Source organism: Sminthopsis crassicaudata, chromosome X (assembly GCF_048593235.1).
Source record: "Sminthopsis crassicaudata isolate SCR6 chromosome X, ASM4859323v1, whole genome shotgun sequence".
Taxonomy (NCBI): domain Eukaryota; kingdom Metazoa; phylum Chordata; class Mammalia; order Dasyuromorphia; family Dasyuridae; genus Sminthopsis; species Sminthopsis crassicaudata.
This window is the reverse complement of record NC_133623.1, coordinates 64,955,175-64,975,274: the sequence shown is the minus strand read 5'-3', so window position 1 is coordinate 64,975,274 and position 20,100 is coordinate 64,955,175. Positions and strand designations below refer to the sequence as shown.

Below are 20,100 nucleotides of genomic sequence, written 5' to 3'. Positions count from 1 at the left end.
ACAAAAAAAAATCCTTTGTTTCCCATTTTGAATACAATTTGTAAGATTATATAGCTTTTAAAAATATTTTAAAAACATGATTCTGAGTACAAACACATGTCCCTGGTCCAAGTTAGCCCAAAGTACTCATCCTAACTTTGAAAAGGGAACTAAGATGCAAGAATTTGGGAAGCATGCTCTCTACCCCATTTTCCTCTCTGACCTCTCCCTCTCCTCCCCTTCCTCCTCCCCTCTACCAATTGCTGCCTAGCAATTCACACATCACAAAATCAAAGAGAACAATTGGGTGAATGTTCAATTTTTATTCATTCCTGCTAAAGAATGTAGGTGGTCTAAACAACTTTAAACAACCCTTCCTGGTGGTAAAGGATGAACATGTAATGGTGGAGTTGTTGTTCTGCCTGGTGGTAAAGGATGAACACGTAACGTCGTTGTTCCTCCTGGTAAAGGATGAACATGTAATGTTGGGAATTGTTCCTCCAGGTGGATAAAAGATGAACATGTAACGTTTTTGTAATTGTTCTTCTAGGTGGTAAAGGATGAACATGTACACTCCAGGTGGTAAAGGATGAACATGTAACGTTTTTGTAATTGTTCTAGGTGGTAAAGGATGAACATGTACACTCCAGGTGGTAAAGGATGAACATGTAACGTTTTTGTAATTGTTCTTCTAGGTGGTAAAGGATGAACATGTACACTCCAGGTGGTAAAGGATGAACATGTAACGTTTTTGTAATTGTTCTTCTAGGTGGTAAAGGATGAACATGTACACTCCAGGTGGTAAAGGATGAACATGTAATAGAGTTCCTCTAGGTGGTAAAGGATGAACATGTACACTCCAGGTGGTAAAGGATGAACATATAATGGAGTTCCTCCAGGTGGTAAAGGATGAACATGTAACGTTGTTATTCTCCAGGTGGTAAAGGATGAACATGTAATGGAGTTCCTCCAGGTGGTAAAGGATGAACATGAGCATGTAATGATGTTGTGTTATTCCTCCACGTGGTAAAAGATGACCATGTAATGTTGTTTTTAGTTGTTCCTACATTGGAGATGTTACTTTCACTGTCCTTCTGTCTTATCGTGATCTTTTCTTCTTAAGGTATGAGTTGTTATCGAGATCTTCTCTTCTTCTTAAGGTATGGGTTGTTCTTACGTGGAGTTTTGGATGATACCGAATATAACCTTTTTGACCCTGATGTTTCCCTTCTCCAAAATTTCATGGTGGTATTGTCATTTGTTGGGGTATTAACGTCTTCCGATGACTCAATTTCTGGATCTCTTGGTGTTTCTGAGTCCGAGGATGTTATTACTTGTGATCCCATGCCACTAGACCATCCCCTTGTTTGCGAACTGCTCGGTTCAAGTCCGAAGTCTGAATTAAGATAGCTTTCACATTCTGATGACGAATCAGTAGAACTTGAAGGAGAAGAATTATTCGGGGTGAGAAGATGTTTTAATGGAACCTTGTGCTGATTTTTTCGAGTTACGCTTTTTGCAACTTTAGCAATTTGACTGTTGCTGGCTTTTGAGATCTCAGTTTTGTCGGTGTTTTTATGCTGGTTTACTTTGTGATAAAGACTCTCTCTTGAGCGAGATGGCATTTGATAGACAGTGTTTCTTTGCTTCTGGGTTTTTTTAGACCCCACCGAGGTGTTAGATTCAGTATTTTCTCCTTGTTCTTGTTGATGATCCATCTCTTAAGAGAAGATTAAAGGACACGGAGATGTTAAGAGAGGAATGTATGAAAAAATGCTAGTATTCAAGCCTCAGTCTGCTCTTTAAATACATTTAGCCTAGCCGTGTCACAATGGGAGCTTGCGACCTAAGGCCTGATTGTTTGGCCAACTGTCAACCCAGGAAAGGAGGGAGGGGCAGCATGGTATAGGATCCAGCCCTAGCCTAGGTTGTCCATGCTAGATTGTTCCCATTTAGAATTGTTGGACCCCATAACATTCCCTCACCCTTGGTGCCATTCAGTTCCAAACAGTTGGGAAGGAATCTTCAAGGTTATCATTTTATATAGCAGAGAAGGCCCATGCCAAGGTCACACCAAGGTCACACTTGTAATATAATGCAGAGCCTAGACTCAAATTTAAGTCTAGATTAGAGTTGGAAGGGACCTAATTGGCCATCTGATTCAGTCTCTTCATTTTACAGAGGGAGAAACTGAGGCCCAGGGAGGGGAAAGTCACATGAAGGATCACTGATCATTTTAGAGAGGGAGAGAGTGCATCTAAAGTTGGAACAAAATCTCAGAGTCATGCTAGCTTGTCCAGTTCTCTCATTTAAAAGAAGGGGGAACTGAGGTTCAAGAAGAGGAGGGTCACATAAAGAATCAATCACTGATCACTTTATAGAGAAAGAAACTGAGGAGAGGAAGTGATCGGCCTAAGATCATATACTTCCCAAGCTGGAAAAAACCTCAGTCATGCTAGCTTGTCCAATCCTCTCATTTAACAGAGGGGAAAACTGAGGCCACATAAAGAATCACTGATCATTTTACCAAAAGAAAAAAAAAAAGATACTAAGGCCCAGGGAGGGGAAATGTCTTCTTCAAAATTACAGAAGGAATTGACAGTTGGACATGATGTTTGAACGTCTCCAAATGATCTGCTGAATTCTGGTGAGCCTAAAACACCCCTGTTCAATTAAAGAAACGAGGGCTATTTAGCACAGAAAATAGAATTCATGGTGATGGAGAGGGGGGAGTAACCTCTGAGGCGCCTTAAATCCCTGAGATTGTACCACAGATCCAGGAGGAGAGGAGAGTGGCTCCATCTCTTAGAAACACTAAGCCCTAAGGACCCAGAGGAGACACTTGACGACCCAGCAGGAGGTACGGGCCTGGGTTAAATGTAATTTCCACAAACAAGACCTGGAAAGGGGAGGGATTTAGCTGTGACCTATTGAGAACTGTCCTCTGAGCCCCAAATCATTGTTCAAGGATCCCTCATCTAATCTAACCTGGAAACCAAAACCCAATCTCTACTATACCATTTTAATACAATGTGTAACTTTATGGAGCTTTTTGAAATATTTTAATAACATGATTGTGAGGAAGGGGGCCCCAGGGTCTCCAGATTATGACAAAAAAAAAATCAGGGCAGAGAAATGGCTAATCTAACTTTTAAACCAAAACCAATCTCTACTATCCCATTTCGAATACAATTTGTAACTTTATGGAACTTTTTGAAAGGTTCTAAAAACATGATTATGAGGAAGGGGGCCCTGGGCTTCTCCAGATTATGACAAAAGGGGCCAGGGCAGAAAAAAGGCTAAGGGTCTCTCATCTAATCTAACCTGGAAACCCAAACCAATCTCTACTATCCCATTTTAATACAATTTGTAACTTTGTGGAGCTTTTTGAAATGTTCTAAAAACATGATTGTGAGGAAAGGGGCCTTGGGCTTCTTCAGATTATGACAAAAGGGGCCAGGGCAGAAAAAAGGGTAAGGGTCTCTCATCTAATCTAATTTGTAAACCAAAACCAATCTGTAGTATACCATTTCTAATACAATTTGTAACTTCATGGGGCTTTTTTAAATGTTGTAATATAATAATAATAACGTGATTTTGAGGAAGGGGGCCCTGGGCTTCCCCAGATTGTGACAAAAGGGTCCAGGGCAGAACAAAGGCTTCTTTTTTTTTTTTTTGATTCTTCCTGGAAATGACCACTCAAAGCAGCACTGACTTAGGGGAGGGGTCAGAAGGTTCGAAAAGCAGGGCTGGTTAAGGTCAACAATGAGGGCATGGTAGCAGGGGAGGGAAAAGACCAGGATTGTGGCATTTGGGAGAATGGAATGCAACCCCCAGGCTTGGAGCCAGATAACCTGGGTTCATTCTACTCGGTACAGGGCAGTTAACAGATTGTTCAAAGAATTCTGGAATTTTGTCAGTGGAGGTCATGAGACCATCCAGGCCAAGGGCTCTTCAAATGAGGTCTGTAAACTTGCATTTATTAAGTTTCCCATCACTGCCTTTCAGTACAATTTGGAAGCTTGTGTGGTTCTTTCAAATATGTTCTAAAAACAAGATTGTGAGGAAGGGGGCCCTGGGCTTCTCCAGATTATGGCAAAAGAAGCCAAAACAGAGAAAAGGCTAAGGATCTCTCATCTAATATAACTTTTAAACCTAAACCAATCTCTACTATATTATTTTAATGTAATTTATAACTTTATGGAGCTTTTTTAAATGTTTTAAAAACATAGCTGTAAGGAAGGGAGCCCAGGGCTTCTCCAGATTATGGTAAAAGGGGCCAGGGCAGAAAAAAGGTTAATGACCTGTCATCTAATCTAACCTGTAAACCAAAACCAATGTCTAGTATTCCATTTTAATACAATTTGTAACATTGTGGAGCTTTTTGAAATGTTGTAAAAACATCATTGTGACGAAAGGGGGCCCTGGGCTTCTCCAGATTATGACAAAAAGGGCCAGGGTAGAAAAATGGCCCATGATCTCTTATTCAATCTAACTTTTGAACCAAAAACAACCTCTACTACATTATTTTTTATACAATTTGTAACTTTATGGAACTTTTTCAAATGTTCTAAAAACATGATTGTGAGGAACAGGGCCTTGGGCTTCTTCAGATTATGACAAAAGAGGCTAGGGCAGAAAAAAGGGTAAGGATCTCTCATTTAATCTAACTTTTAAACCAAAACCAATCTCTACTACATTATTTTTAACACAATTTGTAACTTTATGGAGCTTTTTTAAATGTTTTAAAACATAGCTGTGACAAAGGGGGCGCTGGGCTTCTCTAGATTATGACAAAAGAGGTCAGGGCAGAAAAAATTGTAAGGGTCTCTCACCTAATCTAACCTGCAAAACAAAACCAATCTCTACTATGCCATTTTCATAAAATTTGTACCTTTATGGAGCTTTTTGAAATGTTTTAAAACATAGCTGTGAGTAAGGGGCCCCTGGGCTTCTCCAGATTATGACAAAAGAGGCCAGGGCAGAAAAAAGGGTAAGGGTCTCTCACCTAATCTAACTTTTAAACCTAAACCAATCTCTACTACATTATTTTTAACACAATTTGTACCTTCATGGAACTTTTTCAAATGTTCTAAAAACATGATTGTGAGGAACAGGGCCTTGGGCTTCTCCAGATTATGACAAAAGAGGCCTGGGCAGAAATATGGCTAAGGATCTCTCATTTAATCTAACTTTTAAACCAAAACCAATCTCTACTACATTATTTTTAACACAATTTGTAACTTTCTGGAGCTTTTTAAAATGTTTTAAAACATAGCTGTGACAAAGGGGGCGCTGGGCTTCTCTAGATTATGACAAAAGGGGCCAGGGCAGAAAAAATTGTAAGGGTCTCTCACCTAATCTAACCTTTAAACCCAAAGCAACCTCTACTATACCATTTTAACACAATTTCCAACTTTATGGAGCTTTTTAAAATGTTTTAAAACATAGCTGTGACGAAGGGGGTCTTGGGCTTCTCCAGATTATGACAAAAAGGGGCAGAGCAGAAAAAAGGCTTTGGATGTCTCATCTAATCTAACTTTTAAACCAAAACTAATCTCTACTACATTATTTTTAATACAATTTGTAACTTTATGGAGCTTTTAAAAATGTTTTAAAACATAGCTGTGATGTAGGGGGCCTTGGGCTTCTCCAGATTATGACAAAAGAGGCCTGGGCAGAAAAAAGGTTAAGGGTCTCTCATCTAATCTAACCTTTAAACCCAAAGCAACCTCTACTATACCATTTTAACACAATTTCCAACTTTATGGAGCTTTTAAAAATGTTTTAAAACACAGCTGTGACGAAGGGGGCCTTGGGCTTCTCCAGATTATGACAAAAGAGGCCAGGATAGAAAAAGGGTAAGGGTCTCTCACCTAATCTAACTTTTAAACCTAAACCAATCTCTACTACATTATTTTTAACACAATTTGTACCTTCATGGAACTTTTTCAAATGTTCTAAAAACATGATTGTGAGGAACAGGGCCTTGGGCTTCTCCAGATTATGACAAAAGAGGCCTGGGCAGAAATATGGCTAAGGATCTCTCATTTAATCTAACTTTTAAACCAAAACCAATCTCTACTACATTATTTTTAACACAATTTGTAACTTTCTGGAGCTTTTTAAAATGTTTTAAAACATAGCTGTGACAAAGGGGGCGCTGGGCTTCTCTAGATTATGACAAAAGGGGCCAGGGCAGAAAAAATTGTAAGGGTCTCTCACCTAATCTAACCTTTAAACCCAAAGCAACCTCTACTATACCATTTTAACACAATTTCCAACTTTATGGAGCTTTTTAAAATGTTTTAAAACATAGCTGTGACGAAGGGGGTCTTGGGCTTCTCCAGATTATGACAAAAAGGGGCAGAGCAGAAAAAAGGCTTTGGATGTCTCATCTAATCTAACTTTTAAACCAAAACTAATCTCTACTACATTATTTTTAATACAATTTGTAACTTTATGGAGCTTTTAAAAATGTTTTAAAACATAGCTGTGATGAAGGGGGCCTTGGGCTTCTCCAGATTATGACAAAAAGGGGCAGAGCAGAAAAAAGGCTTTGGATGTCTCATCTAATCTAACTTTTAAACCAAAACTAATCTCTACTACATTATTTTTAATACAATTTGTAACTTTATGGAGCTTTTAAAAATGTTTTAAAACATAGCTGTGATGTAGGGGGCCTTGGGCTTCTCCAGATTATGACAAAAGAGGCCTGGGCAGAAAAAAGGTTAAGGGTCTCTCACGTAATCTAACCTTTAAACCCAAAGCAACCTCTACTATACCATTTTAACACAATTTCCAACTTTATGGAGCTTTTAAAAATGTTTTAAAACACAGCTGTGACGAAGGGGGCCTTGGGCTTCTCCAGATTATGACAAAAGAGGCCAGGATAGAAAAAGGGTAAGGGTCTCTCACCTAATCTAACTTTTAAAACTGAACTAATCTCTACTACATTATTTTTAACACAATTTGTAACTTTATGGAGCTTTTTTAAATGTTTTAAAACATAGCTGTGATGAAGGGGGCGCTGGGCTTCTCTAGATTATGACAAAAGGGGCCAGGGCAGAAAAAATTGTAAGGGTCTCTCATCTAATCTAACCTGCAAAACAAAACCAATCTCTACTATACCATTTTCATAAAATTTGTACCTTTATGGAGCTTTATGAAATGTTTAAAAACATAGCTGTGAGTAAGGGGCCCCTGGGCTTCTCCAGATTATGACAAAAGAGGCCAGGGCAGAAAAAAGGGTAAGGGTCTCTCATCTAATCGAACATTTAAACCCAAATCAACCTCTACTATACGATTTTAACAACATTTCCAACTTTATGGAGCTTTTTAAAATGTTTTAAAACATAGCTGTGATGTAGGGGGCCCTGGGCTTCTCCAGATTATGACAAAAGAGGTCAGGGCAGAAAAAATTGTAAGGGTCTCTCATCTAATCTAACCTGCAAAACAAATCCAATCTCTACTATACCATTTTCATAAAATTTGTACTTTTATGGAGCTTTATGAAATATTTTAAAACATAGTTGTGACAAAGGGGACCTTGGGCTTCTCCAGATTATGACAAAAGAGGCCAGGGTAGAAAAAAGGTTAAGGGTCTCTCATCTAATCTAACTTTTAAACCAAAACCAATCTCTACTACATTATTTTTAATACAATTTGTAACTTTATGGAGCTTTTTAAAATGTTTTAAAACATAGCTGTGAGTAAGGGGCCGCTGGGCTTCTCCAGATTATGACAAAAGAGTTCAGGGAAGAAAAAAGGGTAAGGGTCTCTCATCTAATCGAACATGTAAACCCAAATCAACCTCTACTATACGATTTTAACAAAATTTCCAACTTTATGGAGCTTTTTAAAATGTTTTAAAACATAGCTGTGACGAAGGGGCCTTGGGCTTCTCCAGATTATGACAAAACGGGCCAAGGCAGAAAAAATTGTAAGGGTCTCTCATCTAATCTAACCTGCAAAACAAAACCAATCTCTACTATGCCATTTTCATAAAATTTGTACCTTTATGGAGCTTTTTGAAATGTTTTAAAAACATAGCCGTGACGAAGGGGGTCTTGGGCTTCTCCAGATTATGACAAAAAGGGGCAGAGCAGAAAAAAGGCTTTGGATGTCTCATCTAATCTAACTTTTAAACCAAAACTAATCTCTACTACATTATTTTTAACACAATTTGTAACTTTATGGAGCTTTTAAAAATGTTTTAAAACAGAGCTGTGACGAAGGGGGCCTAGGACTTCTCCAGATTATGACAAAAAGGCGCAGAGCAGAAAAAAGTTTAAGGGTCTCTCACCTAATCCAACTTTTAAACCTAAACCAATCTCTACTACATTATTTTTTATACAATTTGTAACTTTATGGAACTTTTTCAAATGTTCTAAAAACATGATTGTGAGGAACAGGGCCTTGGGCTTCTCCAGATTATGACAAAAGAGGCCAGGGCACAAAAAAGGGTAAGGATCTCTCATTTAATCTAACTTTTAAACCAAAACTAATCTCTACTACATTATTTTTAACACAATTTGTAACTTTATGGAGCTTTTAAAAATGTTTTAAAACAGAGCTGTGACGAAGGGGGCCTAGGACTTCTCCAGATTATGACAAAAAGGCGCAGAGCAGAAAAAAGTTTAAGGGTCTCTCACCTAATCCAACTTTTAAACCTAAACCAATCTCTACTACATTATTTTTTATACAATTTGTAACTTTATGGAACTTTTTCAAATGTTCTAAAAACATGATTGTGAGGAACAGGGCCCTGGGCTTCTCCAGATTATGACAAAAGAGGCCAGGGCACAAAAAAGGGTAAGGATCTCTCATTTAATCTAACTTTTAAACCAAAACTAATCTCTACTACATTATTTTTAACACAATTTGTAACTTTATGGAGCTTTAAAAAATGTTTTAAAACAGAGCTGTGACGAAGTAGTCCTTGGACTTCTCCAGATTATGACAAAAGGGGCCAGGGCAGAGAAAAGGCTAAGGGTCTCTCATCTAATCTAACTTTTAAAGCAAAACCAATCTCTACTACATTATTTTTAACACAATTTGTAACTTTATGGAGCTTTTTTAAATGTTTTAAAACATAGCTGTGACAAAGGGGGCGCTGGGCTTCTCTAGATTATGACAAAAGAGGCCAGGGCAGAAAAAATTGTAAGGGTCTCTCACCTAATCTAACCTGCAAAACAAAACCAATCTCTACTATGCCATTTTCATAAAATTTGTACCTTTATGGAGCTTTTTGAAATGTTTTAAAACATAGCTGTGAGTAAGGGGCCCCTGGGCTTCTCCAGATTATGACAAAAGAGGCCAGGGCAGAGAAAAGGCTAAGGGTCTCTCATCTAATCGAACATTTAAACCCAAATCAACCTCTACTATACCATTTTAACACAATTTCCAACTTTATGGAGCTTTTTAAAATGTTTTAAAACATAGCTGTGATGAAGGGGGCCTTGGGCTTCTCCAGATTATGACAAAAAGGGGCAGAGCAGAAAAAAGGCTTTGGATGTCTCATCTAATCTAACTTTTAAACCAAAACCAATCTCTACTACATTATTTTTAATACAATTTGTAACTTTATGGAGCTTTTTAAAATGTTTTAAAACATAGCTGTGATGTAGGGGGCCTTGGGCTTCTCCAGATTATGACAAAAGAGGCCAGGGCAGAAAAAAGGTTAAGGGTCTCTCATCTAATCTAACCTTTAAACCCAAAGCAACCTCTACTATACCATTTTAACACAATTTCCAACTTTATGGAGCTTTTTAAAATGTTTTAAAACATAGCTGTGACGAAGCGGGCGCTGGGCTTCTCTAGATTATGACAAAAGAGGCCAGGGAAGAAAAAAGGGTAAGGGTCTCTCACCTAATCTAACTTTTAAACCTAAACCAATCTCTACTACATTATTTTTAACACAATTTGTACCTTCATGGAACTTTTTCAAATGTTCTAAAAACATGATTGTGAGGAACAGGGCCCTGGGCTTCTCCAGATTATGACAAAAGAGGCCTGGGCAGAAATATGGCTAAGGATCTCTCATTTAACCTAACTTTTAAACCAAAACCAATCTCTACTACATTATTTTTAACACAATTTGTAACTTTATGGAGCTTTTTTAAATGTTTTAAAACATAGTTGTGACGAAGGGGGCGCTGGGCTTCTCTAGATTATGACAAAAGGGGCCAGGGCAGAAAAAATTGTAAGGGTCTCTCATCTAATCTAACCTGCAAAACAAAACCAATCTCTACTATGCCATTTTCATAAAATTTGTACCTTTATGGAGCTTTATGAAATGTTTTAAAACATAGCTGTGAGTAAGGGGCCCCTGGGCTTCTCCAGATTATGACAAAAGAGGCCAGGGCAGAAAAAAGGCTAAGGGTCTCTCATCTAATCGAACATTTAAATCCAAATCAACCTCTACTATACGATTTTAACAACATTTCCAACTTTATGGAGCTTTTTAAAATGTTTTAAAACATAGCTGTGATGTAGGGGGCCCCTGGGCTTCTCCAGATTATGACAAAAGAGGCCAGGGCAGAAAAAATTGTAAGGGTCTCTCATCTAATCTAACCTTTAAACCCAAAGCAACCTCTACTATACCATTTTAACACAATTTCCAACTTTATGGAGCTTTTTAAAATGTTTTAAAACATAGCTGTGATGAAGGGGGCGCTGGGCTTCTCCAGATTATGACAAAACGGGCCAGGGCAGAAAAAATTGTAAGGGTCTCTCACCTAATCTAACCTGCAAAACAAATCCAATCTCTACTATACCATTTTCATAAAATTTGTACCTTTATGGAGCTTTTTGAAATGTTTTAAAAACATAGCTGTGACAAAGGGGACCTTGGGCTTCTCCAGATTATGACAAAAGAAGCCAGGGTAGAAAAAAGGTTAAGGGTCTCTCATCTAATCTAACTTTTAAACCAAAACCAATCTCTACTACATTATTTTTTATACAATTTGTAACTTTATGGAACTTTTTCAAATGTTCTAAAAACATGATTGTGAGGAACAGGGCCCTGGGCTTCTCCAGATTATGACAAAAGAGGCCAGGGCAGAAAAAAGGGTAAGGATCTCTCATTTAATCTATCTTTTAAACCAAAACTAATCTCTACTACATTATTTTTAACACAATTTGTAACTTTATGGAGCTTTTAAAAATGTTTTAAAACAGAGCTGTGATGAAGTAGTCCTTGGACTTCTCCAGATTATGACAAAAGGGGCCAGGGCAGAGAAAAGGCTAAGGGTTTCTCATCTAATCTAACCTGCAAACCAAAACCAATCTCTACTATACCATTTTAATACAATTTATAACTTTATTGAGCTTTTTGAAATGTTCTAGAAACAGGATTGTGGGGAAGTGGGCCCTTGGCTTCTCCAGATTATGACAAAAAAGGCCAGGGTGGAAAAATCGCTAAGGATCTCTCATCTAATCTAACTTTTAAACCAAACCCAATCTCTACTACATTATTTTTAATACAATTTGTAACTTTATGGAACTTTTTCAAATGTTTTAAAAATAAAGCTGTGACGAAGGGGGCCCTGCCTTCTCCAGATTGTGAGAAAAGTGGCCAGGGCAGAACAAAGGCTTCTTTTTTTTGCTTCTTCCTGGAAATGACCACTCAAAGGTGCACTGATTTAGGGGATGTCTCTGGAGGTTAGCAAAGTAGGGATGGCTAACATCAACAATGAGGGCAGGGTATCAGGTGAGGGAAAGACTAGGATTGTGGCATTTGGGAGAATGGAATCCAACCCCCAGGCTTGGAGCCAGATAACCTGGGTTCATTCTACTCTGTACAGGGCAGTTAACGGATTGTTAAAGAATTCTGGAATTTTGTCAGAGAAGGTCATGAGACCATCCAGGCCAAGGGCTCTTCATATGGGGTCTGTAAACTTGCATTTATTAAGTTTCCCATCACTGGCTTTCAGTACAATTTGTAAGCTTGTGTGGTTCTTTCAAATATGTTCTAAAAACATGATTGTGAGGAAGGGGGCCCTGGAATTCTACAGATTATGACAAAAGGGGCCAGGGCAGAAAAAAGGCTTTGGATCTCTCATCTAACTTTTCAAGCAAAACCAATCTCTACTATACCATTTTAATATAATTTGTAACTTTATGGAGCTTTTTAAAATGTTTTAATAACGTTATTGTGAGGAAGGGGGCCCTGGGCTTCTCCAGATTATGACAAAAGTGGCCAGGGCAAAACAATGGCTTCGGTTTTTTTGCTTCTTTCTGGAAATGACCACTCAAAGCATCACTGACTTAGGGGAGGGGTCAGGAGGACAGCAAAGCAGGGCTGGCTGAGGTCAACAATGAGGGGCAGGGCAGCAGGTGAGGGAGAAACCAGGATTGTGGCATTTGGGAGATTAGCATCCAAACCCCCCAGGCTGGAGCCTTTGGCTGAGAGCAAGTCATTTACCCTCCTGATTTTCAACTGTATCTTCCAAGGATAATTATTTCATCTAGCAGTTTTCTAGTAAAAAGCTTCACAAGTATCAATCTCATTTGATCCTTATAACAACCCTGGAAGGTAAGTGTTACTATTATGCCCATTTCACAGAAAAAGAGATAGAGGCAGCCAAAGGGGAAGTGATTTGCCCATGGTCACAGATCTTTCTGGACAGCAGCATTAGCACTCTGTCCACCCTGTTCACTTCATCCTGTAGTGCCTGTCCTGTAAAATGCCAGCAGGGACATTCTAGAGTCACAAGAACAATGGGAGGTTTCCTGATAAAAGGAGATAACAAGCTGACTAGAGTTCCAATTACTGACTTTCACTTACTCATAGCCCCCATTATGAAAGTAATGGGGGAATGACTGGACAAGCAGGCCAGGGCATGGGCTGAAATTAACCCTTTGTGGTGAGTTAATCAAGAAATGGTTCCTCATTTCAGGATGGGAGAAGAGCTGAAAGATGACAAAGAGGAAGAGAGAACAGCAAGAGAAAGAGGAAGAGAGAACAACAAGAGAGGAGCGAGACAGAAGGAGAAAGAGAAGACAGAAGGAGAAAAAAAGGTATTTTAAAAATAATTCTTTTTATTATCAACTTGATAGTTATCAATAAGCACAACATATAAAGAATAAGAATTGTATAAGACAATGAATTTATAGCTCAAACAGTGTGTTCTTAAAGAAATATATACAAATATGGCCATTGGCAAAATGATTTGTTGGCATGAAGTTATGAAACTCGGATTGTAGCAACGTCACGAGCCACTAGATGGCAAAAGAGTCACATTAAAAGGGTCTCCCCAAACTTCTTTAACAAGGGTCCAAGAAGCCCTGGTACAGGTTGGTCTGGGTCCCTAGCCCATCTCAGACTACCTTTCAGTCAGTAGGGCCTGTGTAATATTAGCAGGCAGAGCTGTCACTAAGAGTCTTGCACATGGGGACAAAAGTTAGACTAGATGGCCTCTTTGGGTTTGGATGTTTTATCCCACATCATGTAAGCAGTTGAACCTCAACTGAAATTCAGATTGTGATTCTACGTTCAGTATTCTTTTTATATCATACAATCTTTTTTTCTCAATCGTATTTGATGGTGTAGATGGTGTCCAGGGAATCTGCCAGACTTAATTTTATGATCTTATGTTAACTAATATTGAAAAAAATGACCCAAGAATGTAATATCATAAACTTTCAAAGCAAATTTATGTTAAGTCTACTAAAGAAGAAAATCATGAAAGCATTTTTACAAAGGTTTTCATCAACAGGTTAAAACAAATGAGGTTTTTCAGGTTATATGTGAATTACCCACAACACACTATTCTCTACAAAGGTAGATTCAGCTAAGTTTTATTGTACTCGATTTTGCCTCATATTCTACTTGGAGAAATGTAGGGCCTTGGAGAAATGTAACCCACTGAAGTACAGGTTCAATGATGTGATTTTAAATAGAAAATAAAACTTACATAAACTGTGAATAAAAAAAAAAGATGGCTTCCTCTCCTTTGGAAGGTAGGGGTTAAGGAAGTCAAGACAAGGGGATAGTGTTTAGAGGGGCCAAGAGAGAGGTATTAGAAGAATTCACCGCTATGGAACAGTTAGTGGAAACTGATCCAATTCAACAAGCAAATCTAAGGATTGAAGGCCTACAAGATACAAGGCAAAAGAAGGAAAAAACAAGATTAGAAGACCCAACCTCAAGAAACTAATGTTTTACTGGGGATAAAACAGTTAAACAGAAAATGAAATCCAGTGTCACAGCAGGAGGGAGACAGCCCCAACCAGTGACAGGCGGGAAGGGGACAGAGAAAGGAAAAAGTTTCTGTAGGTGGTGAGGGACCAGTTGGAGGAACCCAATCCAACAAGCACATCTAAGTATCGAAGGCCTACTACAGAGAAGGAACTAGGAAAATAAATCAATATGAGAAGTCCCCACCTCAAGAAACTTATGTTTTGCTGGGAATAAAACAAACAGACAAGGAAACCCAGTGTCACAGCAGGAGGGAGACAGCCTCCACAAGTGGCAGGTGGAGAGGGAACAGAGATCAGGAAAAGCTTCCTGGAGGTGTTAGGGACCAGTTAGTGGAATCCAATCCAATCCAACAGGCCAATCTAAGTATTGAAGGCCTACTGTATACAAGATAGCAGGAAGAAAAAAAACAAAAAAAAAAAACAAAATGAGAAGTCCCTACCTCAAGAAACTTAGGTTTTAATGGTGATAAAACAGGTAATCAGATAAATATAGTGTCATAACAGGGGAAAGATAGCCTCAACAACTGACAGGTGAGAAGCAGATAGAGATCAGGAAAAGCTTCCGGTTGAAAGTACTGGACTAGTTGGTGGAATCCAATCTTATCGAAAGAGCAAATCTAAATATTGCAAACATGTATGTCAAAAGAGCAAATCTAAATATTGCAAACATATATATATATATATATACACAAAGAACTAGAAATATATATATATATATACATATATATATATATACAAAGCACTAGAAAGAAAAAGACAAGATGGAAAGTCCCTACATCAAAAAACTTAACTTTTAGTGGGGATAAAACAGTTACATAGGGAATGAAATCCATTGTCCCTCCATCAGGGAGTCAGCATCAACAAATGACAGGGCCAGAGGGGATAGAGTTCGGAACAATCTTCCTGAACGTGGTAGGGGACCAGTGGGTGGAATCCAATCCAATCCAACAAGCACATCTAAGTTTTGAAGGCCTACTATATACAAGACACTGGAAAGAGAAACACAAAATAAGGAATACCGACCTAAATAAACTTATGTTTTTCTTAGGATAAAAGAGTTAAACAGAGGATGAAATCCATTGTTACAGCAGGAGGAAAAAATCCTCAATAACTGACAGGGAGGGGATCTAGATCAAGACATGATGCTACAGCTTGTAACAGATTATGTGGTGGAATACAATCGAAGCCAACAACCCAATCTAAACATTGAAGGCCTACTGTATATAATGGGTTAGAAAAACAAAAAGTAACATCCCTCCTGCATGAAACTTAGGTTTTATTGGGGATAAAACTTCAACACAGAATGAAATCCAATGTCACTGCAGGAGGGAGACAGCCTGAATCTTTGAGACATGGAGAAGGGACAGAGATAAGGAAAAGCTTCCTAGACCTAGTAACAGAACAGTTAGTGGAATCCAATCCAACGTGCAAATCTACATACTGAAGGCCTACAAGACACAAGGCCCTTGAAAGAGAAAAACATGAAGAAAAAGCCCTACCTCAACAAACTTAGGTTTTATTGGAGATAAAACAGTTAAACACAGAATGAAATAAAATGTCACAGCAGGAGGGAGATAGTCTCAACCTTTAAGCCATGGAGAGGGGATAGAGATCACAAAAAGCTTTCCACAGGTGGTCCAAGAACAACTGGTGGAATCCAATAAATCAATAAGCAAATCTCAGTAGTGAATGCCTAGAAAAAAAAGGCACTAGAAAAAGAAAACCAAAATTAGAAGACCCTACCTCAACAAACTTAGCTTTTACTGGTGATAACAGTTAAACAGACCAGTGTCAAAGCAGGAGGAAATAGTCTCAACAACTGACAGGTGGGGAGTGAACAGTCTTCAGAAAACTGTATAGGGATCACAGGAAAGACAAAAACAAGATGAGAAGACCCTTGCCTCAAGAAGATTATGTTTTGCTGGAGATAAAAGAGTTGAACATAGAAAGAAAATCAATGTCACTCCAAGAAGGAGACAGCCTGAACCAGGGAGAGGCAGGGAAAAGACAGAGATCAGGAAAAGTTTCCTGGAAGGTATAATGGACCAGGTGGTAACATCCAATCCAAACCTGAAGGTGTAAGACACATGTTGGTGGAATCTATTACAATCCAACAAGTAAATCTAAGTATTGAAGACCCTCAATATACAAAATAAAGGGAAAAAACCAAGATGAGAAGCCCCTACCTCAACAAACATAGGCTTTACTGGCAATAAAACAGTTAAACAGACAAGAAAATCCAGGGTCAAAGCGGGAGGGAGAAGAACTCAACAACTGACAGGTGGGGAGTGAACAGGCTTCAGGAAAATGTATACAAGGAAATGGAGGATCACAGTAGGAGGGAAACAGCCCCAACCAGTGAAATGTAAGCAGGGGATAGAGATCAGCAAAAGCATTCCGTAAATGGTCTCAGAACAGTTGGTAGAATCCAGACCAATCCTAGAGGTAAATCAAAGTATTGAAGGCCTACAATATCCAAGGCACAGGCACGAAAAATCAAGAGGAGGAGTCTCTACCTCAATGAAGTTAAGTTTTGGGGGGAATAAAGCAGTTACACAGAGAATCAAATCAAATATCATTAATGGGGGAAAATACCCTCAAGAACTGACAGAAGGAAAGAGGACATAGATCAGGAAAAGCTTCCTGGAAGGTATAACAGACCAGTTAGAACAATCATTCCAGTCCTGGAGGTGGTAAGAATCATGTGGGTAGAACCCAAACCAATCATCATAGAGGTAAATTGAAGCACTGAATGCCTACAATATACAAGATACAGGATCGAAAAACCAGGAGGAAGAGTCCCTACCTCAACAAACCTAAATTTTATTGGGAATAAAGCAATTACACAAAGAATCATATCAAATATCACTAATGGGGGAAAATGCCCTCAGTAACTGACAGAAGGGAAGGGGACAGACATCAGGAAAAGGATCCTGCTCCAGTTATGGAAGGCTTTGGTGGAACCCAATCCAATTAAAGATGCAAAGCTACTTATTGAAAGTATATTATATATAAGACAATGGGAAGAGGAAAAAATAGAGATTTCCAAACTTCAACAAACTTAATTTTTCCTGGGGATAACACTGACAAATGGACGAGGAAATGCCGTGTCACAGCAAAAGGGAAACAGCCCCAATCAGTGAAATGTAAGGAGGGGATAGAGATCAGGAAAAGCATTCCGGAAATGGCCTCAGAACAGTTGATGGAATCCAAATCAGTGTAACATGAACATCTCAGTATTCAAAGGCTACTGTATGTACAAGGCACAGGAAAAATAAACAAACAAAACAACAACAACAACAACAACAACAACAACAAAAAAAAAAAAAAAAAAAAAAAAAAAAAAAAAAGATGAGAAGACCCTACCTAAAGGAACCTGGGTTTTACTGGCAAGAAAGCAGTTAAAACAGACAAGGAAATCCCGTATCAAAACAGGACAGAAAGAGCCCCAACCAGTGAAATGTAGGGAGGGGATAGAGATCAGGAAAAGCATTCAGCAAATGGTCGCAGAACAGGTGGTGGAATCCAAACCAGTCTAACAAGTAAATCTCAGTATTCAAAGACTACTGGGTACAAGGCACAAGGGAAAAAAACGAAAAAACAAAAACAAAACCCGAAACATACCTCATATGCCTCAACGAACATAGGTTTTACTGGCAATAAAAAACAGTTAAACAGAAAAGGAAATCCAGTGTCAAAACAGGAGGGAGGGAACCTCAAGTACTGGCAGGTGAGCAATGAACAAACTTTAGAAAAGTGTATACAAAACACAGAAAAGACAAAAAGAAGATGAGAAGGCCTTACCCCAAGAAGCTTATGTTTTCTTGGTGATAAAACAGTTAAACAGACAAGGAACTCCAGTGTCAAAGCAGGAGGGAGGAAAGCCCAACATCTGACAGGGCAGGAGTGAGCAGACTTCAGGAACCTCTCTACAAAACACAGAAAAGACAAAAAGTAGAGGAGAAGACCTTACCCCAAGAATCTTATGTTTTCTTGGCGATAAAACAGTTAAACAGATAAGGAAATCCGGTATCACAACACCACGGAAACAGCCCACAACAGTGAAATTAAAGAAGCAGACAGAGATTAGCAAAAGCACTGTATAAATGGTGTGAGAACCATTGGTTGAATCCAAACCAATAGAATTAGCAAATCCGTGTATTACAAGCCTACTGTGGACAAGGCAGAGGAATGAACAACCAAGAAGAGAAGACCTTACCTTCACAAGCTTGTTTTACTGAAAATAAAACAGTTAAACAGACAAGGAAATGCAGTGTCACAGCAGGAGGGAGGAAACCCCAACATCTGACAGGGCAGGAGAGAGCAGGCTTCAGGAAAGTGTATACAAAACACAGAAAAGACAAAAAGATGATGAGAAGACTTTACTCCAAGAAGCTTATGATTTCCTGGCGATAAAACTGTTAAACAGACAAGGAAATCCAGTATCACAACACGATGGAAACAGCCCACACCAGTGAAATTAAAGAAGCCCATAGAGATCAGCAAAAGCACTGTATAAATGGTCTCAGAACAGTTGGTGGAATCCAAACCAATTGAACGAGCCAATATCTGTATTCAAAGTCTATTGTGGACAAGGGACAAAAAAAAAAAAAAAATCAAGATGAGGAAACCCTACCTCAAGGAGATCAGGGTTTACTGGCAATAAAACAGATAACCAGACAAGGAAATTCAGTGTCAAAGCAGGAAAGAGAAAACCCCAACAACTGACAAGGGGGCATTGCACAGGTCTCAGGAAAATGTATGCAAGGAAATCCAGTATCACAGCAGGAGGGAAATAGCCCACACCAGTGAAATGTAAGGAGCAGATAGAGATCAGGAAAACATTGTATAAATGGTCTCAGGGCAGTTGGTGGAATCAAAAGCACTATAAGCAGCAAATCTCTGTATTCAAAACCTACTGTGGATAAGGCAGAACAATGAAAAACCAAAATGAGAAGACCTTAGCTTCACAAGATTACGTTTTACTGGAAATAAAACAGTTAAACTGACAAGGAAATGCAGTATCACACCAGGAGGGAAAAACCCCCAACAGCTGACCAGGCATGAGTGAAGAGGTTTCAGAAAAGTGAATACAAAACACAGAAAAGACAAAAAGAAGATGAGAAGCCCTTACCCCAAGAAGCTTATGTTTTCTTGGCGATAAAACTGTTACAGAGAGAAGGAAATAAAGTATCACAATAGGAGGGAAGCATCCCACACCAGTGAAATGTAAGCAGATCAAGTATTCCAAACCAATCCTAGAGGTAAATTGAAGTACTGAAGGCCTACAAATACAAGCCACAAGCAGAAAAAACCAGGAGGACAGGAGTCCCTACCTCCATAAAGTGTGGTTATTTGGGGGAAGAAAGCAGTTATACAGAAAATCAAATGCAATATCACTAATGGGGAAAATACCCTCAGTAATTGACAGAAGGGAAGAGGACAGACATCAGAAAAAGTCCTGCTCCAATTATGGAAGGTTTTGGTAGAATCCAATCCAAATAAAAAGATACAAAGCTACTTATTGAAAGTATGTTTTCTACAAGAAAATGGTAAGAGAAAAACAAAATGAAATTTCCGAACCTCAAAAAACTTAATTTTTCCTGGGGATAACACTGGTAAATGGGCAAGGAAATTGAGCTTCACAGCAGAAGGGAAACAACCCCAATCAGGGAAATATAAGGAGAGGTGAGAGATCAGGAAAAGCATTCCGGAAATGGTCTCAGAACAGTTGGTGGAATCCAAACGAATCCTAGAGGTAAATCGAACTTTTGAAGGACTAAAATAGACAAGGCACAGGCAAGAAAAACCAGAAAGGGCAGCCACTACCTGAACAAACGTAAGTTTTATTGGGAATAAAGAAGAGAATTTATATCCAATATCACTAATGAAGGAAAATACCCTCAGTAACTGAGA

At 38.7% G+C, this 20,100-nt stretch overlaps 1 long non-coding RNA gene across 1 annotated transcript; it reads right to left on the bottom strand.

Annotated features, from left to right (window-relative positions):
* Positions 1–282: 282 nt before the first annotated feature.
* Positions 283–18,081, bottom strand: LOC141548242 (uncharacterized). Its single transcript, XR_012483853.1, has 2 exons — positions 17,989–18,081; positions 283–1,699 (listed from the first exon to the last, which is right to left on the bottom strand). It is a non-coding gene; the product is annotated as an uncharacterized LOC141548242 (long non-coding RNA).
* Between the last annotated feature and the right edge of the window lie 2,019 nt (positions 18,082–20,100).